The following is a 15,478-nucleotide window of genomic DNA, read 5'->3' on the forward strand; positions in this document are numbered from 1 at the left end:
AATTTATCCAAATAAAACAGTATACTTGCTACAGTTTTCTCACATTCATTCTAAAGCCTTAGGAAGTAAGAGGAGCTTTAAGTAACTTCTGGGGATCAAACATAGGAATCCAAATAAGAGAAGTTGATCACAACCTCTTCATCCTCACTTTCTATTCGGAAGATGACCTTAAATGGATTTATTCTAATAGTCTGTGGTATCCATTTGGCAATGTGCTAGCTGATACAACAGCGTACCACGGAATGAACATCTCAACTGATGCGACGAAGGATATTCCTGTCTGGGCATGCATACTTAATGCAAAACACGAGCACATAAGCAAAGAAATGCTCGGATTAATAGCTGGAAAATTCAGGACAAGTAAGTAGAGTTTGTGTAGGGAGTGAGGTTTCGGTACCTGATTATTGACCAAGAGTTTTGGTCTGGGTAAGCATTAAATAACTGTTAATCGACAAACTCATGTTAAAGTAGGAGATACCCTATGACTGAGATTTATTTCGACTATCTTAACCTCCCATCGAAATTCCGTAATCATTACCTGCGACTAGGACATAAAGATAACAGTTGCGTAATTCTGCAAGGAAGACCATTGGAAGATATTTATGATATTTCAGTTGATTCCTTTTATCCTGAAGACGATCCTTTCTTTATTAATGACATTCCTATCAGATCTGGAACCCTAAGGATAATTTTAGCAATCAAGGTACCACAGTTCCAGTCGAAGATTATCTTAGTTTACCTGGAATTAGAGACACTTACCAAACCCGTTTTGGCACTTTTCATCCTAATGAGAACCAGTCTGTTGAGGAGGGACAAGCTTCTCTAGTTGACTATAGTACCTATGTTCATAATGATGATATGCCACCAGTCACGGATTCTATTCTAGGCAAAAGAACTTTTCCTTTCAATTCGACAGAGGATTATATCCCCCTCTCGTTGTCGGAGTCAGACTCATTCTGATCAGTTAACTTTGAAACTCACCGAGTGATCGATTCGATTAGAGATACTGAGTTTGAACAGTCTCTTGGAACTGGTCTGCTCTAGGATATCCCCATTCCGGCTCCCATTAGTCTTGTTATGTCCTCTCCTATTCTAGGAAGACAACTTTCATTTTCATCCTATGAAAATGCTAAGGATTCATTTGAATACCCAATTTCTGCTTCTGCTTTCAATACTCCAATCTCCCTATTTTCTGCTTTTGTAGTTCCGGATGCATCTCCTTTTCAATCGCCTGTTCCTGAAACCAGACCCGCTTTTAAAATTACTATTCCTGAATTTTCATCTTTCTCTTCCAATATTTTTGCACCATCTCAACAAAAAAAGGCTTTTCACTCAAAATCGATCAATATAAACTAACTTGAAAGAACAACTTAAGGCTATTGTATTCCCTCTGCCATTCTCTTTATCCTCCCCTTCAGTGCCAATGGAAGAGACATATACTTCTCTTATTCTGATTCTTAGTTACAACTAAAGCACTGCTTAATATTTTAAGTTTAAACCCAATTTACATTGTGTAATCTGAATTAATGTCGGTATGCTAGAATATTAAATTAAACCACCGTTTTGAGAAAGAACTACTTAGAATCATTCCACAAGAATTACTAGTATATGTTTTACATACTAAATCTTGTTTCTTTGTTTTAGGTTAAACTCAATTTTCCCCGAATAAATAGTTGTATTGCATATAATATTTTAATCCACTAGTCTCTTTCTTCATTCTTTTGTTTTAAAGGCCCAATGTTCACTTTCCCTAATATGATTTTATATAAGAGGTATTTTGTAAAAGGGTCGTAAATTTATTGTCTAATTAGTTGACTTATGACCCAGATCCCAATTATACCTTTTGCATTTTACCAAGCACCATGACCATTAGTTGACTTACGTTGACTGTTTATATATTGAAAAAATATTCTATCCATCAATCTAAGGGACACTAAGAGCTCATTTGAATCTTCTTGATGTTGCTTCTGCTCCTCATCTCTCATCACCATGGAGAACGATAAAAATATTAAAAACCATGAAAAAAAGACATCAAAGAAAATACATTAGTAATTTCCAATTCAAAGAAAACTAATTCGTGGTTAGAAATTAAATCAAACCATCAAAACCTAAATGATGTCTAGGTATAATCAAAACATAACCCTCAATTTCAATTTGAGGAAACAAACAACCACTAGTCTTGTTGGACCTGCATACACCTACATCATCGTCGATTGTTTCTCTTGCTCTTACTCATTTTATTTCGCAAATCAAAATTTCATGTTCCAATCTCGGTTAACCTTATTCAAACAAATATATAATGTTGTTGGATAAATTAAGCCTCGTTGTACACGACTATACTTGTTGGTGGTGGTTTTTGAACAAGGGGTAAAACCGTAAAACCTCACGTATAGCATGACGTCACCGGTGACACTAGCACATTTATTAGAGCATTTAACGCGCTTATGTCAAAATTACTAGGGTACCCTTTTTCAAATACTAAATTAGGGTTTCGATGCGTGAAACCCTAAATTCATACATACCGCGCAACCATTACGCAAAAAGCATGGCAAACATGTCAAATGCACGCACCGTGCAATCATCGCGCAGAACATAGCAATTGCATGTACCGTGCAATCACTGCGCAAAAGCATGGCAATCATGCCACTCACACATGTCACGCAACATGCCAAATGCACGTACCGTGCAAACATCGCGCAAAACATAGCAATTGCACGTACCGTGCAATCATTGCGCAAAAGCATGGAAAACATGCCAAATGCACGCACCGTGCACTCATCACACAAAACATAGCAATTGCATGTACCATGCAATCATTGTGCAAAATATGGCAACCATGCAAAAACTACAAATAACGCGCAACCGCTGCGCTAAATATGGCAACCACGCCAAACCGCAAAGCAACGCGCAATCATCACGTTAACCATGCCAAAAATCCAAAAACGCACCACCATTGCACAAAATGGAAATCATGCCAAAAGCGCGCGCCATTGGCACATGCCATGCAACCCTTGCAACCTGGCATGCCAAGCCGTGCAACCTAGGGCCAAAGCCGCCACACGCGCCATTGGCACATGCCGTGCAACTCTTGCAACTTGGCATGCCAAGCCGTGCAACCTAGGGCCAAGGCATACCACACATGCCATTGGCACATGTCGTGTAACACTTGCACCAGACATGCAACCCAGGGCCAAGGCATACCACACATGCCATTGGCACATGCCGAGCAACACTTGCACTTTGGCACTTCCACTTGCACCCGACGTGCTACCCAAGACCAAGGCATGCCACACATGCCATTGGCACATGCCGTGCAACCCTTGCAATTTGGCATGTCGTGCCTACATCAAAGGCCACGATTCCTCTTATACAAAATCTCGACCGTCGAAGGTCGCCACTGAGCCGGCAAGTCTCTCAAGCTCAACTTATCAAACACCAGCGACATGCTACATGTTTTCCACGAAAACACTCGAGACATCAAAACGTATGTCACAAACTGGGGGATGCTCATTAGGGTTTTGGTTTGGCGGTCTACAGCGTGCGGCATACACAAATGCTTGTTTCAAGAAGGTGTAATAAGAATAAAACGGTTAGTAAATGCAGGAAGTAATGGTGAAACGCTCTTTCATTATGGAACATCAATTCCATCAATACCAGGCGTTACCACCTCTTCCCATTTAACTCATCTGTTTCTTTTCTTACGAGGCCAGAGTACGTTTCACTTAGACTTGTATAAATAGGTTTTATCTATTTTCACCAAAAGACACAAGTTTTTGGTCAGGGAGAAATACAACACTCAGAAAAGAAACTCTTGCTAGGTTTCTCAAAGCTTTCATCTTCTGATACAAGTCAAGTACTACTCTTCCAGAACTTCTTATGGTCTCAACAATCTCTTCGCTTCCCTCCCTAAACCATCCCTTCTCCTCCTCTTTGTGACCGAAGCAAATACGGAACGGCCATTTCTTGGTTTAGGCCAGATTTGGACAGATTGATCTCTCGAATATAAAGTACTCCCGTGCAGTACATTTGTTTAGGGTTTATATTTGTTTCTCACCCACTCAACGAAATTACCAAAATCAGCAGAAACGATTTTCACCCATAAACAATTGGAGACCACAGTGGGAGATTGATCTTTCGGTTACAATATCAGCTTTCAAAACTCGATCTCATACTTCGATTCAGACATCAGGACGGCGGAACCAAGCAATCTATTCAGGGATCTACAACTCGACTACCAGACAACTTGATTACCAGTCGTAAGCCGCAAGAGATGGCTGGGGACTTCACCAGAACTGAAAGCGAACGATTCGGTCACCAGGAAACTCCAAAAACGACTGGGGACTTTCCGCGGTCACGACAACACTGCATGCAAAATCAGTTTTACATGGGAAGGATCTTGTTTTCATCAGAAGACCCAGAAAAACTGAGTAAGTCTAGACTAAGCGGAATATATACGATTTGTTCTTTTAGGTTCTCGATAAAACCATCATGCTATTTCATCTCATGCCAACTACCGGCACACACTTTCATGAAAGCAATATCCTATTCGCAAGTCACAACCAGAGCAATACTATTAAAACCATTCATTTAAAAATAACCCAATATCCTCAAAAAATACCAACCATCTATCAAAATCAATCAAACGTTAAAATAGGCACTTTGTTTGCCTTTCAAAAAAAAAGAGAGAACCTAAGCGAAAGTTTGGAAAAGACAGAGAAACATTCAAGAAAAGTTATCCAACAGGGGTCTTCTCTTCTTGGAGAAAGCCTCCCTTGCATCCTCGAGAGCCGCTCTCTTCAGAGTCAACGTCTTGGACAATTCTTCGACTTCTGCCTCCTGCTGTGCGATTTCGTCTGCAGAAAAACTTTCGACTACTACGGTTTTCAATTCCTGGATCTCAGCAAAGCCCTTAACGAACCACGAAGAGTTGAACTCATTTTCTACGCACATATCACGATGATACTTCCAACTAACGATGACATCCTCAGAAACGGTATGGACGGTTACTTCACACATATCCGCGATGGAAGACAGAGCTTCCTCCACACGTTTGACCAGCGCAAATCGACTGGTGATCTTCCTGGTTGTGGAGATATGTCCATACCTTTCCCAGATTTTGGTGTACAGCACCTCGTACTTAGCCAGCACGCTGAAGCCACCGACCAGCACATGACCTGGATAAGGAACCAAGTACGGGGGATCGAAAGTGGCGCCTGCAACCAGACCCACAACCGGCAAGGGGTTCTTTTCCACGTTTTCGTTGACAGTCGTCAGAGCATTCTCCTCTATTCGAGACGCATCCATGCCTTTCGTTTGATCAACCTCCATCTCTAAAGCACCAATAGCAGTCGCCGCAGCTAAATGCAAATATTCACAAGCCTCTATCTCAGAATCGTCTCCAGAATCAGATCTTTTTTGCAATCTTGAGTTAGACGTTTTCGAAAAAGAAGAAAGAAGGGAAAATAAAAACATGTGCAAGACTCACAGATCTGCTTCCCGAAGAAGATCCAGTGTTGCTGCCAGAAGAGCTACCTTTTCCTTCTGTACTCTTCTCTTTCTCTGACTCTTCCCTATCACGAGAGGGCTCAACACTGCCGGCCTCTATTGGAAGAGGTGTTGTTTCCTGACAACGATCAAGCGCAGTAAAGGCGTTCACACCACCAAAACCCTGGTGGAAACAAGATGCAAATGTTCAGAAATGAAATGAAAAGTTTACACATTTTAGTCGAACCAGCAAAGAGACGACACTTACCTGAATGTTAGAAGAATTGAAAGAGACGAGGCTCTCCGGGTCTATCGAAACCGACTGAAATCCACCAGCGCGGTTCTTCGACCTTTGTTCCCTCACTTGGGGACTGTCCACTTTCCCTGGCGACTTTCGCTTAGCTGCAGAAGGATTCCTCAACATTGGATGCTTTTCCAAAGCCTCTGGAGAGGGTCTACAACGGGCGTTCGCCACCATGTGATTTACAAAACCACGGATAGTAAGGAACTCATCTTGCCAAAACTCATTATACTTGAAGGTCGTTGAAGGAATTCTCTCCGAAGGCAGGAAGGGTAGATGCGTACCCGGTTCAAAAACGCTGGCATTGAGGACGACCGACAACGGATTCTTTGGAGCAACCGGCTGACGAGCAAGAGGGATCCCTTGGTCAAAACCCATGTGACGAGCAACACGATCGATATTATAAGAATCTACTTGGAAAGATCCCCTAAAGAAAGACGGCATACGACCAGGCATGCAACTCCGCTTAAACAAGTTTTCACCAACACTCAGGTTACCTTCGGAAAGCAAATCCATATTCGGAGCAGAAGCAAAGGTGTTAACCTGAACTACAGACGCATGCACCGGTGCTCACGAGCGAAAATCGACTTCATGCAACTTATCAAGGAACCTAACCAAGCTCAAACCGGCTCTTGGACGCCTGTTCACCCATCGGAGTATTCTGGATCCACCCCAGCTAGCGGGAAGTGAAGGCAACGGCTTCGGAGCATACTTCTCAAAATGCTCCCACAACCACGCTTGAAGGAAGGCAACATGGACATACGAGTCCACTTTCATATAACCGTTCGAAACACGCATGTCCGCAACCAGGTGATCCAGATGCGTATGCAGAGAACCAAGGAACAAGCTACCAATGGGGAGAACTACGCCTTTCGCTAACCTTATGGCAATCATCAGGAGCTCTTGCCTTATCTCTTTCTTGCCAGAACCATCATCAAAAACGTCCCTGGACAACCAGAGATCCAAGAATGCCGCAACATGAAGTGTAATACTCTTTTGACTCGGTTCCTGCTCATCCGGGAACCATTGAGACACCCACCAGCCATAGAAACACTTTTCGTTCTCTTTCCGAACGAAATCTTTCGACTTCTCAACAATAATGGCTCGCATCTTTTCTTCATCTTCTGACAGGTGGATATTAAGGAGAAGGTCATTTCACCCCACCTGCACACGACTGTATGAGTGTCCGGGCACCATCTAGAGATAACAGCAACTAAACCAGGGATGTCCTTCCTAATTTGAATATTTGCAGAAGCCCTAACAACATCAATGATCTGCGCTCGGGTCAAATTAGCGCTTACGTGTTCCTGGATCACCATAAATTCGATCCATTTATCAAAGGAGCGCAACGGGCTTTGACACATTCTAAAGTCAATATGGGAAGAAGAGTACTCTCCTCTGTGAAGACAAAATCGTATTACACTCTCTGGTCGGACTGAACGGGTCCTCTTTTTATCTTCCAAACCGGTCAAGAGGATCGACACGAAATTGAGATGATTTTTTCGGGCTGCGGCAAGGGGCTTTGTGAAGAAGTCATCATCCGTGTTTGGCTTAGAGCTACCAACGTATTTTGGTGAAGCAAGACTTTGCTCAGACGACATCTTATCAGAATTTCTTGTGTTGTTTTGCTAACAAGGTACCTACACCAAAAAGGAAAGACGAGAAGAAATTATTACCCACACACGGCTACACCAGAACAAGAGAAAATCCTAAGCAACTAGGTTTTCACAAACACACTGCCGTAGTATTCATGAGGAAAGTCTACAGGTTCATGAGAATCACATTTATGACTAGGTTCTACGAAGATATGGAAGAAAAATATTTTCTACGGATTCATGCGAAGCGTATATATAGCTAGAGTTTTTGCACGACACATAAAAAAAATAAATAAGGAAGAATTAATTTGAGAAGGAGCGCTGGAAGACATACCGGGAATGCTAACTCGCCTTACCACTTTGTTACTAACGCAAAGATATGAAGAAACAAAGGTACAAAATAAAAGGTGGATAATACCTTTTATAGGCGTGATAGTTGGGGACTTCGAATAAGGGAAGGATTCCCTTTTCAATGCCGTACATGGAGAAAGGCAGCCGGGACCACAATAGCAAGCTTTGCCAATTCCAAAAACGCACGCATCTTCCTTGCTAGCACCGGCCCTACCAAGTGCTCAATGTCGGCCTTGCCAAAATCCGCGCCGGCCAACCAGTCCGCGCTAGACATGCCTTCCTTGCCAACGCCATGCTCTGCCAAATGGCCCACGCCCATTCTAAGCCCATTTGTAACGACAAGCCCCATTAGCGACAAGTCTATGCTAGCAGCTCCGCCTCGCGTTCCAAAGCCTGTCCACAAAGACACCTAGTCATATTGGGATTTGTGCAAAGCTACCAGATGCGAGGATTGTGGATTCTTACTTACATCTCGAAAAAGGTCAGACAAATCTCCTCGGCCCTCTTTTACGACTTACTGTCTCAGTTCTTTCCTCGGCTGTCACCATCTTATGCTTACCTCGCAACAAGGCCCATGTTCCAAGCTAAGCAGGGGACTTAATATTGATGGTGGTTTTTGAACAAGGGGTGAAACCGTAAAACCTCACTATAGCATAACGTCACCGGTGACACTAGCACATTTATTAGAGCATTTAACGCGCTTATGTCAAAATGACCAGGGTACCCTTTTTCAAATACTAAATTAGGGTTTCGCGCAGCGAAACCCTAAATTCACACATACCGCGCAACCATTACGCAAAAAACATGGCAAACATGCCAAATGCACGCGCCGTGCAATCATCGCGCAGAACATAGCAATTGCACGTACCGTGCAATCACTGCGCAAAAGCATGGCAATCATGCCACTCACACATGTCACGCAACATGCCAAATGCACGTACCGTGCAAACATCGCGCAAAACATAGAAATTGCACGTATCGTGCAATCATTGCGCAAAAGCATGGCAAACATGCCCAATGCATGACCGTGCACTCATCACACAAAACATAGCAATTGCATGTACCATGCAATCATTGTGCAAAATATGGCAACCATGCCAAAACTACAAATAACGCGCAACCCTTGCGCTAAATATGGCAACCACGCCAAACCACAAAGAAACGCGCAATCATCACGTTAACCATGCCAAAAATCCAAAAACACACCACCATTGCACAAAATGGCAACCATGCCAAAAACCCGCGCCATTGGCACATGTCATGCAACCCTTGCAACCTGGCATGCCAAGTCGTGCAACCTAGGGCCAAAGCCGCCACACGCGCCATTGGCACATGCCGTGCAACCCTTGAAACCTGGCATGCCAAACCGTGAAACCTAGGGCCAAAGCCGTCACACGCTCCATTGGCACATGCCGTGCAACCCTTGCAACTTGGCATGCCAAGCCGTGCAACCTAGGGCCAAGGCATACCACACATGCCATTGGCACATGTCGTGCGACACTTGCACTTTGCCATTACCACTTGCACCCGACATGCAACCCAAGGCCAAGGCATACCACACATGTCATTGGCACATGCCGAGAAACACTTGCAGTTTGGAACTTCCACTTGCACCCGACGTGCTACCCAGGACAAAGGCATGCCAGACATGCCGTGCAACCCTTGCACTTTGGCATGCCGAGCCTACATCAAAGGCCACGATTCCTCTTATACAAAATCTCGACCGTCGAAGGTCGCCACTGAGCCGGCAAGTCTCTCAAGCTCAACTTATCAAACACCAGCGACATGCTACATGTTTTCCACGAAAACACTCGAGACATCAAAACGTATGTCACAAACTGGGGGATGCTCATTAGGGTTTTGGTTTGGCGGTCTACAGCGTGCGGCATACACAAATGCCTGTTTCAAGAAGGTGTAATAAGAATAAAATGGGTTAGTAAATGCAGGAAGTAATGGTGAAACGCTCTTTCATTATGGAACATCAATTCCATCAAATTCCTTCAATATCAGGCATTACCACCTCTTCCCATTTAACTCATCAGTTTCTTTTCTTACGGGGCCAGAGTACGTTTCACTTAGACTTGTATAAATAGGTTTTACCTATTTCCACCAAAAGACACAAGTTTTTGGTCAGGGAGAAATACAACACTCAGAAAAGCAAATCTTGCTAGATTTCTCAAAGCTTTCATCTTCTGATACAAGTCAAGTACTACTCTTCCAGAACTGCTCTGGTCTCAACACTATCTTTGCTTCCCTCCCTAAACCAGCCCTTCTCCTCCTCTTTGTGACTGAAGCAAATCCGGAACGACCATTTCTTGGTTTAGGACAAATTTGTACAGATTGATCTCTCGAATCTAAAGTACTCCCGTGCAGTACATTTGTTTAGGGTTTAGATTTGTTTCTCACCCACTCACCGAAATTACCAAAATCATCAGAAACGATTTTAACCCATAAACAATACTAAACCAAGTGAAAAATTAAAAGAAGGAGTAGATTGGAATTGATTTTCTTGGCGGAAGTTCTGGCGTTTTCATTGCTACAGGTAAAGGTTTGGTTGACTACCAACAAGGGTCAATATGGTTGTGTTTTCCGGTTAGTAAACATAGGTTTGCTTTTGATAGTGGGGTTAGATTTGGATTGGATATGAACTAAAATCAAATTCTGAGTTGGATTGAACATAAATAGAATAAGGATCCCAATTATCTTTCAATACAGTATTAGGATAAAATGTCGTTGAATGTATTAATAAGGGTGTTTTAGTAACAAACACATACGGTCAAGCTAATCTTTGGTTAGTCTACAACCCAAACACATCAATTGCATGTTATACGACCCAGACTCTAATTAGGTGATAAACTTTCAACCCTTTTATAAAATATCTCTTTACATAAGTGGTTTCTCACATCTTATTGCTCTAGGATACAACTCCACTCTGACAGGTAAAAAGGAAAATGAAAATTCTAGCATGGAATGTCCAGGGATGTGGTACCCTTTTACCCAGAACCATCATAAGACTTTGCTTCAGAAAGAAAAGCTTGAAATCTTGTTTCTCTCTGAAACAAAATCTCAAAGACCATTAGTTTAAAATTTAGTATCCTTTTTCCCTAATTATCATATTGTAGACCCAATAGGTAGAGCAAGGGGTCTTGTTATTGCATGGGTAGATGGTTTTTTCTTTGACATAGTACAATGGATTATCAATATGACTAATGTTATAGTTAAAACTTACGTCAATACTAGTAAATGGATTTTAACCTATTTCTATGGTAGCCCATATCTTATAATAAAAAAAATATCATGAGACTTATTATTTGATAGAGTCCAAGTGAATAACAGAAACATGTCCTGGATAGTAATAGGAGATTTCAACATGATATTTGATCAGTCAGAAAAACTAGGAGGCCTACCTTTTAATAAGACTGATAGTGAATACTTTTCTAAGATTTTTACTTAGGTTTTGAAGGTTATGAATTCACATGGAATAACCATATACAAGGCAAGAAAAATATACAAGAAAAATTAGATAGAGCTGAGACAAATGCGGATTGGAATCTCAAATCCCAAATGCATCCCTGTCACATTTTCCAGCTATAGGATCATACCATTATCTTATCTTTCTTAACCTAGACAAAGGAAATTCACAAATATGACGGATATATAAATTCTATGACACCTAGTAAAAGGAAGTATCTTGTGTTCATCAAGAATTCCTGGAAGCCATATAGCTTTTCAGATCCATCCCAAGCTCTAGCCACTAATCTAAATGATCTAGGATTTACTCTCCTAGATTGGAAAAGGAATGTTTTTGGTCTTCCTACAGGGAAAATAGCTAAATTAACTAAGGAAATATAAAGACTTCAAAAAAAAATATTATGAATAGATAACTTCAATCTAAACTATTGGGACTAGAGTATCTTTACGACAAACAAGAATCTATTGTTAAACAACAGTCTAGAAGAAATATAATAAACTTCGAGTAAAAAATACTAATTATACAGTGACCTTAGGAGAAGAAAATGGAATAATATAGATTGTCTTCTAAATAATGAGAACATAGTTGCGAGGAAAATAGGAGAAATTAGTAATATCCTCACCGACTACTTTAAAATCCTTTTTTACTGAAAACTCCATAGATTCCTCTTCTTATGATCATATTTTACAAAATGTTTCTCTATATATTTTTGATCGCGACAATCTAAACACTACATCCATCCCCTCAGAGGATGAAATTCTCTCAGTCCTAAAGAAAATGAAACCAAATAAATCACCGCCAGATGGTTTCCCATTGTGTTTTTTCAAAAATAATTGGGATAATGTAGGCCAACAGATAGTACAAACAATTCAACAATTCTTCGATACAAAATTGATGAACCAGGATATAAACAAGACTCACCTCTTTCTAATGCCCAAAACTAAACATCCCAAAAATCCTAGTCAGTTCCGTCTCACGGGTCTGTAATAAAATATACAAATTGATAGCAAAATCATACCTAATAGAATAAAACCACTACTGGATAAGATTATCTCGCCCTTTCAGTCTGCTTTTTGATAACATTATTGTAGCTCATGACATAATACACTCATTTAAGGAAAAAAAACTGGAGGATTGGGAATCAAAATTGACATGTCAAAAGCTTTTGACATAGTCAGTTGTAATTTTCTATTAAAAGCTTTGGAATCTTTTGGTTTTAACCAGGAAGTGTGTGACATAGTAGAACAATGTATTTCAACAACTTCAATAGGTGTTCTGCTAAATGGCTTACCTGGAAATTTCTTCAACCCCACTAGAGGTCTAAGACAGAGAGATCTCTTCTACCTATACTTATTCATAATTTGCATGGAAGTTTTCTCAAGACTTCTTCTTTCTCAGGAAAAAAACTAAGAAGCTTCATGGGGTTAAAATAGCACCAAAGAGTGAACTAATCTCATATCTCTTTTTTGCTGATAACTGTCTGTTATTTGTTAAAGTTGGTTTAGTTGAATGTAGAAACCTCTTATCTACAATTGACTTGTTCTGTAAAGCCTCGGGTCAGCTTATAAAAAATCGAGAGTTTTCTTCAGTAAAGAGGTTCCACCAAAACATCAAAGATTAATGTCGAGGCTTCTTAAGATAAAACATATAAACCTTAAAGGTCCTTATCTAGGAGCTCCTCTCTTCATAGACAAATCTAAGATAAAAGCCTTTGAGCCAATTTTAGAAAGAATGGAATCCAATTCTTAAGGGTGGAAAGGTAAAGTGTTACCCCAATCTAGTAGAATGATACTAAATAAAGAAGTCGTATCCATTATCCCTTCCTATTAGATGGGGTGTTTCATTCTCGCTAAAAAATTACCAACATGATATACGATATACAAAGAGATTTTTGGTGGGGTAAACGAAATGACTCGAGAGGCTTTTACCTTAAAGCCTAGACTAACCTTTATAAACCAATACAGGTAGGAAGGCTAGGTATTAGAGATGCCCGAAAATTCAACTTGGATATGATATCAAAAGTAGCTTGGAGGCTGTCAGGAACCTAAATCCCTTTGGACAATTTTTGAAACCAATATACTTTAAAAGAAAAAACCCTTTAAAAGTAAAACCACCAGCTAGAGGTTCTTGAACATGGAAATGTTTATGTAAAGTCCTGGAGCTTATCAAAACAGTATAACATACGGGGAGTAGGTAACAAACTTAATATAAATATATGGGAGGATATCTGGCTCCCAGGTTTAAGTGAGACTTTAGCAAGATACAAAAATTCTGGTACCAACTCTTTAACACTTGTGGTGGATCTCTTAGATCCTATCATTAAAAAGTGAAACCTTTCTCTTATTTACGATTCTTTTCCCTTGTTAACTCTTCTGAAGTTGAATCTTCAGATAGAAACATCTCTGACAAAGGAGATAGTTGGTAGATTATGCCTATAGTTGTATGCACTGAGATCACAATCAGCCTGTTGATGAATAAATTTAAAACAATGACGGCATGTTACATGTAGGAGACCATCAAAGAAAATGTTCACATAAACAACGTCACGGTCTTCCATTATGATCTTAACTCTTCGGACCAGAGGCCTTCTGATATCAAGAATAACATGAGCTTGTACAGGTTATCAACCGGGTCTCTGATAGTTAAGATTTGACCACAAGAGTAGCAACTGCTCTACCAACATCTCATCTAAGGACTAAGTCTCTGCGAAACTAAAAAGAGTCCAGAGATCATGTGTAGTGAAGTCCATAATGTGAGAAGGAATAATTGGATCACCAATGGTAAGAGAAAGAAGTTTTCTATGAACTTTGTTAGGGTTTAAAAAGATAGCTGAAGAGAAATCACTTGCTTCTGAAAACTTGAAGGTAAAGATTTCAAGGTCTCTAGTTTTCCTGACGATGATGATTCCAACAGTACAACATAGGTTAACTGCATACGACATCTCATTCCTTGTTAAGCCCATGGGATCATCATTTGCTCTTACTTTTTTGAATAGTTTCCCAGCCAGAGTGGGAATCTCTCCTCTTTGGACATGCATGGCTGCTCTTCTAAGGAAATCGATATATTTAAATATTGTTTCATCGATAATTTCACCTTCTTCCAATAACCGAGTTAAGAGATTGGTGAAATTATTTGTTGGGATATCACACATGGTGGTGGATTGAAATTAAGAGAATATATTGAGTACGAGAGGTCATGTTTTTTGAGAGAGTAGACGACTAAATTGTTTTGTAATTATAAGGGTAAGTGAAAGGTTCTGAATTATTATGTATATGCATCATAACTTGGGAGAAGAAGAATACTAATGGTTGATATTAATTGAATTTGCCACTTGTAAATGTCAGTAGAGTTAGAGAGCCATACATATGCATGTGGTTTTGCAGAATACCGACTGTCAGGATATAGAAATGATTAAAGGTGAATTTGAATCTTTTCTTCCACGTATACCTTCTCAAGCCCATTATGTCTGACCAGACAATCATTTTATTTCTAGAATAATACCCGTAATTTGTCTTGTAGTTGTTGTTTGGATACTGCACTCTTGTTAAAGAAGATATTGCCCTCTTACAACCATTAGCAAAACTGTGAGACACCAACTGATCTTCTTCTCCAACATCCTTTATAGGCTGCTATTAAGGAAATTAAGCACATATCATTGAAAAGTGAGAAAAGAGATGTTAAATCAAGAAAACTGAAAAAGATAAATAGGGGAACAAGAAAGTTGACAATAGAATCTTAAATTAAATGATGGTAGATACGAATTAAAGTAATAAAAAATCCATAAGTGCCACGCAAAGATCAAGCCCGATTCTGCAAAGAAAGGACTAAAAAAAATAACATGGATAGAATAAAACAAGGTATATTAGAATTTGATTATAGAAGAATTTAAGCTAACGGGTTTATAGAAAAAGAACAGAAAGAAATAGCACTATGATAAATGATACTGAAAAGACATAAAGCATGCATTCAAATTATTAATTTCTCAAAATCTGCCATTATACAAGTGTTTATACCTAAAATTTGGTTCTAGGATAAACAATGTACTATTGAAGTCATTTTTTTTACGTTCGAGGATCAAATATCGTACAAAACGAGTTTCAACCAAGAAGGTGTTCACGTTTTGCTTCGATTATAAAAAGAAAAGATGGGTTGATCTTATGGGAGGGAAAGCATAGAAAGTTAAGGAAATCAGTGGTGATGAATTGTATGTGTAAGGTATCGATAACTATGAAGAATCAGAGCTCTGAATGGTAAGCTTGTTCCGTTCTTCTGAAT

Source organism: Papaver somniferum, chromosome 7, assembly GCF_003573695.1.
Source record: "Papaver somniferum cultivar HN1 chromosome 7, ASM357369v1, whole genome shotgun sequence".
Lineage (NCBI taxonomy): Eukaryota > Viridiplantae > Streptophyta > Magnoliopsida > Ranunculales > Papaveraceae > Papaver > Papaver somniferum.